The sequence below is a fragment of the Mus caroli genome, chromosome 18 (genome assembly GCF_900094665.2).
Source record: "Mus caroli chromosome 18, CAROLI_EIJ_v1.1, whole genome shotgun sequence".
In the NCBI taxonomy this organism is placed as follows: domain Eukaryota; kingdom Metazoa; phylum Chordata; class Mammalia; order Rodentia; family Muridae; genus Mus; species Mus caroli.
Genome location: NC_034587.1, coordinates 19,976,103 through 19,986,646, shown reverse-complemented (window position 1 = coordinate 19,986,646; position 10,544 = coordinate 19,976,103). Strand labels below are relative to the sequence as shown.

Below are 10,544 nucleotides of genomic sequence, written 5' to 3'. Positions count from 1 at the left end.
TGGGAGGGTGTGGGGGACTTTTGGGATAGCATTGGAAATGTAAATGAAATAAATACCCAATAATAAATAAATAAATAAGCCACTGACATAACCATTTAATTTCTCAACTATTCATCGTAAATTAGGAAGTCAGTTTGCTTCACTTATGAAAACTGACTTATTTCTCACCCAGGAATAATGTCACTCCACTGCAGTGGTAGAGTGGAGTCACACTGATCTCGGTATTTTGGAGCTATTTCATTTGCAGTAGACAGTCAAAAGACATGAGAGCTCACAGAAACCGTTTTATCATTGATTAACATCACATTACATGTCATCCATAAATTTCTTATTAAATAATAATGTCCAAATGAACATTACTTGAAGCACATCAAACTGGTGTGAGAATTTCTATTAACTCTTTGTGTCTACGTAGTAAATTGCGACTTTAGTGCACCCTAGTGGTGAAAGAAAGATGCTGCGTCTTTAAGAAGTCCTAGGAGTAATTAATATTTAATAGGAATCTTGCTGAATTTAGAGGTGTGTACATCTATAAACCCTAAAAATAAAGTAAAACAAAAAAAAACCACTAAAAATCCACAAAAAACAAACTTGAATTCCTCACTGAAAATGTGTGCATATGTCTAAATGACTCCCTAGGTTAGATAGTGACTATTCACATGGGATATGGTTGCAGGAAGCAGTGTGATAAAGAGGGATTGAGGAAAGTAATAGAAAGGAAACGTTGCTAGCTATAAGGCCAATCAAGTCCAAGCCTAAAATCTGAGAGCGGTAAATCTATGCTGTGTTCTGTGCTTGTGATTACTTCGAAGTTGCTATTTGGAGGGCCATAAATCATATGTGTAAAGTTTTGGGTTTTTTTTTTTTTTTAACACAGTACTTGCTTTCAAACACTGTAGTCATGATTAAAATGATATAGATTTTTTTCTAAAAAATAAGAATTGTTTATCTCTTAAGAAGTCAGAGAAATAGATGTTTCTATTTAAATATTTGGTGATAATATTTTTCTTCTGGGTCAGCTACACTTCACAGTGACCTATAAACGTCACCTCCCAGACATTTAGTGTATCCTATCTCTGAAAATAAGTTATATTAATTCCATAACAAGTGAAAGCAAATGGGCTTTTACTTTTTTTTCTGTCAGTCTTCCTTGCTCTCTTTCCATCCGCTTAAGGAACATGTCCCCTTAAGGTGACAGGCGCCACAGCTGAATTTGAATATCACATAGTCCGTCGTGATTAGCAAAGAAGTCTTTAATGAAGCTGAGGCAGTGACTTAGATGCTTCTAAGAATTTGGAACTTGTATCACAGTTACTTTTTTTTAATTGAATTTACTTTTTTTCCTAGTTTGGTATGGAACATGTAAGCAAGATAGCTATTGCTAGACAAATCCAATGGACATGTAGTTTCTATTATAGTCCAAAACAATGCCTTCCAAGAAGATGTGATAGAATTTGTGGGAGACAGGTGGCACTTCTGTAAGCACTCCAGGCCTTAAAAGATTCTTCCTCAAGATTATAGTTCATGAACATATCCCCCAGGCATGGCGGTAAGCAAAACATTGCCCTGACCATTGCTTGGAAGACTGCCCAGTGACCATACTGGGCACTTAGATAGGAGATAGCTTCTAAAGGGAGACTGCCCAGTGACCATACTGGGCACCTGAGATAGGAGATAGCTTCTAAAGGGAGACTGCCCAGTGACCATACTGGGCACTTAGATAGGAGATAGCTTCTAAAGGGAGACTGCCCAGTGGCCATACTGGGCCCTGAGATAGGAGATAGCTTCTAAAGGGAGACTGCCCAGTGACCATACTGGGCACCTGAGATAGGAGATAGCTTCTAAAGGGAGACTGCCCAGTGGCCATACTGGGCACCTGAGATAGGAGATAGCTTCTAAAGGGAGACTGCCCAGTGGCCATACTGGGCACTTAGATAGGAGATAGCTTCTAAAGGGAGACTGCCCAGTGGCCATACTGGGCCCTGAGATAGGAGATAGCTTCTAAAGGAACTCTGTACTAAGTTCTTTATGTAATGCCTACCCAAATAGTTTTTCTGATATTCTGACGTTAAAAATTGAAATAACACATTTGTTTCCATGCTACATTATGTTCCTGCTATGCTCTGGACCTTGCCTATAAAAGCAAACTAGAATGACACTAAAGGACCAAACCCATTAGCAGAGTCTCAAAGCCAAAGGTTTATTTGTTTTTACCTCAGGTGCATGAATGTTTTCCCTACAGGTATATAGATGCACCATGTGTGTCTGGTGCCCACAAAGGTCAGATGAGGCCATCAAATCCCATGGAGTTAGAGTTACAGCCTGTGAGCTACCATGTGGATGCTGAAAATCCAACCCAGGGCCTCTGCCAGAGCAGCAAGTGCTCTTAACGGTTGAGCCATATCTCCAGCTCCTAGAGTCTGAAATATAAACTTCATCTTTTTTTTTTTAAAGCTTAAGTTTTGTTTTTCATTGAGCATGGGTTTGTGTCTCTGTGTGTCTCTGTGTCTATGTGTGTGCACATTAGTTCATATGCTAGTGGAGGCCAGAGGTGTCAGATCTTTCTGGGCCTGAAGTTACAGTTGGTTATTAATCACCCTTTGTGGGTACTTGGAACTGAACCCTCATCCTTTGCTAGGGCATGAGGACTCCGAACCACTGAACTCCAGTCCTAAACTCCATCTGTTTCCATCGCAATTTGTTCATTCTGAGTGTCTACAGCAACAGTATACTTGACATGCATGCACCCAGGAAATTTGTGTCTAGGAAAAGCACAGGCTTAGAGGGGAGCTACAACAAACAGGAAGCTTTGAAAACATGGCTGTGACAGTGCTAGACCAGAGAGGAGTCTGTCTGTTATTCTTCCCTAGCTCCAGCAGACACATGACTGCATCATATTCTACACACTCCTCACGGGGAAATAGTATATTTGTATTTTAATGCAGTTCTTCCTGCTGCTGGGAATCCTATAAACACTGGCTTTGCTGCCTCCTATTTTCACTCAATATTTGGGAATTCTTTGATCTTGCTATTAGGAAACATGGATGAACAAAACCTTTTCCGGGTTCCATCTGCTAGTATTTTATTCATCTAGTGTCAGAATTCTTCCAACAATCTGTTCCTAGAAACCCAACCATCTTCAATAAGAATTGACAAAAAATGGTATTCTTCACTTTAGGGACACACCTTTGGCTTATGTTTATTTGAATTACAATATTGTCACACTTGATTAATGCTTGTAAAATAAAGTTCAGTTTTATACGAAAGTAAAAAAGTAAAGCCCGTGGGTCAGTAAGGTGTCTGCAATGTTCACTGCCCTGAAATTGATCCCTAAAACCTTGTAAAAACAAACAAACAAAACCAAAATAACAACAAACACTCAGGCTTGTATTCCCAGACTTGGAAGCAGACACAGATGGTTTCCTAGACTCGCTGGCCAGTCATCTAGGCGACTTGGAGAGTTCAAGGCCAGTGAGGGAGTCTGCCTCTGAAAGAGGTGAATACCACTTAGTGTCCTGTGGCCTTCATACATACTCACATAAATCTGCACACATACACATGGACATATAAACAGAGACCACCCTTTTGTTATGCAGCATTGTGTCTAAACTGGGATGTGCAATTAATAAACCCCCCCAAAGTATTTACCATTTAACCTGAATAACATTTCATTTTTCCTTCTTAGGAGGGTGATGTAGTCCAAGACTTACCTATGATAGCTCTGGGATGTGTTTTTTCTGTGTGTTTTCCTCTGGTAGGCTCTCGAGGGCCCACAATAACCTTCTGAGCTGTCCATGTCTCTTTAGAAAGCAGATTTTCTTTTTACCCCTGTACATTCCATTATTTCTTGCATTTTTATACCACATTTGAAACATTTGCCTCAAATCTTCAAATTGCTTTTAGCTGTCTAAAAAAAAAATGACCCGAACTGTCTAAAAATATTCGTGCTCACTTTAGTCCTCTGTCTGCTTTGCCAATGTTCATTTTAAATCTGGCCACTTATCACTGTCTACTCTCAGCACCACACAAAAAGCCGTTGGCTAGACAGATGCATGCCTTCGCTTTTCAAGGAGTGTTTTCATGTCACATGGCATATCCCATTAGAAATCATCAAGAAAATTTAGTGGGCCGCGACAGTAGATAAAATGCAGACTGGAAACAAATAATATGTCATGAATACATGGTTTTGTCAGTTTATAGTGTGAAATATAAGCTCTAAAGGTGGATGTTCCCATACAACTTCTGCACACCTTGGTGCACACTTCTCTTCTTCTCATATTCCTAGCCCCCCCCTGACCAAATAATTTGTTAGAAACTTGAAGCATCAATCACTTTCAGACCTAAACCCATATTCTCACATATCAAATGAGTTGGATTTCTTATGTTTTGTCTAGCAATCTTATTTTTGTCTAACATTCAAAGTCTGGAGATGCAGGCATCAAGTTTTTGCAGCCTACTTTGATTAAGGGTTCAGAGCCTCTCCTCTAGCCCACCACCCAGCAGAGGGAGTGGAAGAGACAAGTTCTTAGGATGTGGCGAAGTGGATCTGTTCAGCAAGAGTTCTTTGGGGTGAGCTCTATCTTCTTGGGCAGAAGGTAATTCACATAGTAAGCAGCAAATACAGGTCAGCAGCTGCAGTCCAGTCCTTTCTGCAAGCAGACACCAGGCATGAACCATTAGCTGTAGTTCAATCCTGAAGAAACCACCAGGGTCACCAAACAGCCTGAGGCAAGGCTGTGGAAGCAGCAAGCTGGTGCAGGAATCTCAGGCACATTTCTGTCAATGGCAGCATTACCACAAGCTCAACAGGGTTATTGTAAGGTGAATCAATAAATACACGTCATCAACGAAGAATAGTGAGGTGGAGCAAACCAAACCAATGCTCACTGCTCTTCTCCCACTGTCTGTGGGATCATATTTATATTCCTTTGTCACTGGTCCTTTCATGTGTTTGCTATATCAAAACATCCTTTGACCTATGGCTGCTTCAGGAAAACATTTTTTCCACAAGTCTGCTTTAGCAAGACATCCTTTCACCTATGTGCCCAGTAAAACATCATTTGACATACCTAACTTCCCAAAGAACCTAAAGTTTCCATTTCATGCAAAGTTGGCTCAAGGGCTAATCAGTCTTGCTGTTCTTCCAGGCAACCTGATTTTGGTCCCAGAACCCATGTCAGGTGACTCACGGCCATTTGTAACTTCAGCTCCAGGAGACCTAATGCCTTTATTTGTCCTCTGTGGGCACTGGTCCACACATGGCACATATATACGCACAAAGACACAGACACAGACATAGACACACACACACACACACACACACACACACACACAGAGAAATAAAAATTAACTCTAGATATTTCAGGGTGTGTTGAGTCACCCTCTGCCCCCTGCCTCAACTAAGTATAAAAGACCAGAGGAAATGATGGATAAATAAGAAGATTAAATATATAAAGTGATTAAAGAAAGAAAAAATAACATGGTCTAAAAGTAGCAAAATGAAGAAATGTAATAGTGTCAAGCCAGTAGTGCTGTAGGGCTGAGAGCAACAAAACATGATCTTTCCACAGGTCAGCAGCAATGGACTGGGGTTGATAGGGAATGCTACCAGCGCCTTAGTTTTGACATTAGACACATCATAAAGATACAGACAGTCAGCTGGTTATTAGCATAGATTTATGGAACATATAGATACAACATAGTATAGACATTCCAAAAGAAATTTGAAGTTAAATTCAAGGTCCCTCATGATCACGTTCTGATGGGCAGGTTGGCAGGACTGGCTTTTGACTTAACTAACTATGGCTATGTCTGTACTTTTTCCTTAGCAGACCATACATGTTGTGACCTCATCAAAATTAATCAAGTAATTACTAATAGGTGATTCAAATACTTTGACCTACTTAATCATATTAGTTTTGAGAACCTTATCTAGTGGTATTAGCTAATAATTACAGTGGTTATCCATTCAATAGATAGATGTGGAGCAACCACGTCTTACCGAGAAATATCTTTATATTTGCATGTGTAATTCCTTACACATTTTAAAAGATTTCTTCTGTAGTAGCACAATGCTGCACACATCTTCTTTTCATGGCACTTCAGCTTTGTAATAGCTAGAAGTATGTCATATCTGTGGATATATGTCAGTCACCATATAAAATTACACTATGTGTCAAACAGCATTGTAGGTGCTTTTAGTCTTAAGTCCCTTCTATGAAATGTAATACACATGATATGTAAAGTCAAAAGCTGAAGAGAATCTTATTCAGTTAGCAATGCTGCCAGGAGCTGAGGTCTCTCTTATTTAGACAAGACTCTTTCTGAACATCACTGTGTGTGACTTTACAGATAGGAACAAAATTTGGATTTATATATTCCTTTCAATTCTATTTAGCTTCATTTATTTCTTTTTTTTTAGAAAATAGTCTTTTCTTAGCTGCATCATCCCATATACCATATATACACTGCTAGTGGTTTTTTCTCAAAGGTGGAGAAGCGAATTTCACTGGGGGATTATTATATAATCATTATATATATGCTTATATATGTAATTATAATATGTAATTGTATATTAATGATTACATATTTATTTATATTTATTTACCTTTGATGAATAAGATTCTATAGAAGAAATTGACAGAGGTTTGATCTCTAAAGGAAAAGTTTTTCAAGGAAATATTGTATAATATTTGTGAGTAGTTATGACTTTTAAATGTGTTATTAATTGTAAATAAATACATGGGCATTTAAAAAATTATATGAAGGTTTTATTGCTCTATGGCTCAGTTTCTGAAAAGGGCCACCTTCCACCCACAGATCATATTACTGTCTTCATCACTGGTCAGTGGCAGAGTGCTTGCCTACTATACCTGAAGCTCTTGGCTTGCTCATTAGTGCTGCAAAAAAACAAGTGCCATCTTCTTACACATGTGACAGCATGGTTGTTGTTCTGTTTGTTGCTCTATAAAGTGATGGCCCAATGCCCACAATTCACCATGATTTATCTCTATATAAGCTCATGTATTAACTTTACATCTTAGGCTAAAATTGTCATCTAACCAGTAGAAGTCTTAATTTCCTCGTTGTTTTCTTTTAAAATTAATATTATTGTGAGTTGATATACAAGATAGCATGTTTCCTATGGCAGTTTCGTATACATACACATGTACATTTATATATATGTATGTATATGTATGAGCATACACACACACACACACACACACACACACACACACACCATAACTAATGACCTCCTCCCTTTACCTCTCCTCCTTCCTGCTGAACCCTCTCTTGCCCCCAAATAATTCCTTTCCTGCTTCCATGTCTATTCATAAATGATATGGGTTTATCTAAAATTATATAAAAATACATAAAATTAGAGTAAAACATATGTTGGATTTTCTCTCTCTCAGCACATTAGCCTCCCTTCTCCTGTTAAATACATTCCTTTCCCAGACAGTCCCTCTTCTGTTTACATGCCGCATCTATGTACAAATACAAATGGACATATAGTTAGCTCCTCCTCTTCCTCTTCTCTTCCTCCACGGCTTTGTCTATTCAGTGTATTCTCCTTATCCATTCATCTGCTATTGCACCATAGTTTGGTTGCTTATTTTGTCCATATGGAATATTGCTTCAATAAATATGAATGTGCAAGGGTCTCCATGCCATGATGTCTTTAAGCCTTTCAGATATTTACCCAGCAGTGTTGGATCATATAGTAATACTAATGTCTACTTCACTGACGACCTTTCGTACTGATAGTGTTGCTGGTATTAATAGTTTACATTCTGACCAGCTGTGTATACTCGTTCCTTGTGATTTTAATCTTAACAACATTTGCTGTCATGTTTCCTTTCTCTTTCCTCCCTCCCTTTCTCCTTCTCTCTTTCATTTCTCTTTCCCTTTTTGTATTGAAACAAAATTTCACTTTATAACCAGGTTTTCTTCGAATTCATCATCTTTATCCTGAGTGTGGGGATTATAAATGTGGGCCTTCATCTTGAATATTATCTGTTCTGACTAGGATAAAATGGGATTTCAGTGTAGTTTTAATATGTCTGTCCCTGATTAATTAAATAGACCATGTGGAAAGAAGAAATGTAAATTGGCAGTGTGGAGATTGGATCTTGTTCCCTTAGAGAAGAAAGTGACGTCATTCCTCATCCTGTCGCCCAGCTCCTCATTGTATTCATGGTTTCTTTTCTTTGACAAAATTTTTAAATCAGTTGCAATCTCATTTGTCATTGTTTTGATTTTGACTTTGAAATAACACCTAGAAATCCAACACTCATTGCCAAGATATTTACCTCTTTTTCATTTCAGAATTTCAAACATTTCTGGTCATCTGAATCTTCCACTCTTGTTGAGTTGATATTTTAATACAAGAGTGGTCTAATTTTTCTTCTATATTTGTGTATATATTTAGTATTTATTGAAATGATTATGTTTTACTCAAGTGTTTCATGTCTGTTCTTGGGACATTTTTAGAAGACAAATTTATTATAACTCTATGGATCTGTGCTTAGGATATCCTATTCCTTTGATCTATCTGTATATTTGTATCACTATCAGACTGTTTTGATTATTGAAACATTTAAGTATAGATTGAAGCCAAGTAATTTATGCCTTGAGATTCACTTCTTGCTCAACTGCATTGATATTTCAATAATATCTCTGATTCCATACAAATGTATGAGTTTCTTTTTTATGATTTTATGACTACCACTGAGGTTTTATAGGAATTACATTAAAACTATAGATCATTTTGAGTTGTAAGGATGCTTTAACAATATTAATCCTTTCAGTCATGAATATTGGGTAGTTTTCTATTTATTGAAATTTTTAATTTTCTTCATTGGTTGTTATTAAGCTGTATATGATAGCTAATGCTTGTATTTTCCATGTTTGGGAGTCAAAGGCAAGGTTTTCATGAGCTTGATGCAAATCTGGGCTAAATTGTGAGTTCTTGTCAAGCTTGGGCTGTAGAGTAAGAAACTGACTCATAAATTAAAACATAGTTTAGTTTTTAACACATGAAACTTTAAGAACCTGTATTAAGTATATCATTTATTTTATTTTTGACACTATTTAAATTATATTTATAAAATTGAGGATAGTTTATCTATATGTAGAGATGCAACTTTTTTAAAAATTTTAACTCTTATCTTACTGCTTTCCTAAACTTGCTTATTAATTCTGTTTTGTGAACATATAAACATCATATCTTCTGTAAAGTGAGACCATTTTGCTTTCTTAACTTTCATATTGGTAGTTATTTCTGTTGCCTCTTAGGTGGGCTCATTCTTCTCTTCAACCCAAATGGTTGCTTTCAGCATTCTTTTAGTCATGGTCTGGTGGACATGAGTTTATCTAGTGTTTTTATAGCACAAAATCTTTCTTTTCCTTCAACCATAATTGATAGTTTTGAACTCAATTTGTCTCCCCCCCCACCAGATTTGTTTTTGTAGCAGTGAGATTGGACTACATTGCTTTGAATCCTGGCTGATGGTGTGTACCATCCGCTATCTTTGGAGCTATCTTTGGATGCTGGAATGAAAGACACATATAGATTACTTTTTTAAAAATGCCTTAGCTACCACAAAGGCTGAGAACTTCCAAACCCTCCTCTCCTACCCCAGGCCCAACTGGGAAGTGGCCAGTGACCACTTACCTGAATTCATTTTTTTTAATATTTAATTTTTTTTCTTTTAGAGTCCACTTGTTCCCCCCTCCCAGTCCACCCTCTGACAGCTCCTCACCCCACTCCTCCTCTCCTGTCTCCAAGAGGATGTTCCCATCCCTCCATCCCATCTGTCCTCTCCACTTCCTGGGGCCTCAAGTCTCTTGAGGGTTAGGTGCATCTTCTCTCACTGAGGCCAGACCAGGCAGTCCTACTGTGTATGTGTTGGCCTCATATCAGCTGTTCTATGCTGCCTGGTTGGTAGCTCAGTGTCTGAGAGATCTTGGGGTCCAGGTTAGTTGAGACTGCTAGTCTTTTTATGGGGTCACCCTCCTCCTCAGCTTCTTCAAGCCTTTCCCTAATTCAACATCAGGGCTCCTCAGCTCCTGTCCATTGATTAGGTGTAAGTATCTGCATATGTCTCAGTCAGCTGTTTGTTGGACCTCTTGGAGGGCAGCCATGCTAGGCTCCTGTCTGTAAGCATACCATAGCATCAGTAACAGTGTCAGGCCTTGGAGCCTCCCTTTGAGCTGGATCCCAATTTGGACTGGATACTGGACCCCTTTTCCCTCAGTCTCTTCTCCATTTTTGTCCCTGTAGTTCTTTCAGACAGGAACAATACTGGGTCAGAGTTTTTGACTGTAGGATGGCAACACTATCTCTCCACTTGTCTCTCTACTGCAGGTGGACTCTACAAGTTCCCTCTCCCCACCGTTGGTCATTTCATCTATGATTCCTCCCTTTGAGTCCTGAGAGTCTCTCACTTCCCAGGTCAGAAAGAATGGAAACTTACCCAAGTTCTTATGTGATTCATTCTCTCTCTCTCTCTCTCTCTCTCTCTCTCTCTCTCTCTCTCTCT

At 38.4% G+C, this 10,544-nt stretch overlaps 1 protein-coding gene across 4 annotated transcripts in view; it reads left to right on the top strand.

Annotated features, from left to right (window-relative positions):
- The window catches only part of Nol4 (nucleolar protein 4), a 255,998-nt gene that overhangs the window by 14,395 nt on the left and 231,059 nt on the right, over positions 1 to 10,544 (top strand). Inside the window, exon 1 of one of the 4 annotated variants that reach the window (XM_029472169.1) lies at positions 10,436 to 10,456. The exons of the other annotated variants lie outside the window; for them this stretch is intronic. The gene's annotated coding sequence lies outside the window, so the exon portion shown is untranslated. Of the gene's footprint in view, positions 1 to 10,435; positions 10,457 to 10,544 lie in introns of those variants that run through there. 4 annotated transcript variants of the gene reach the window in all.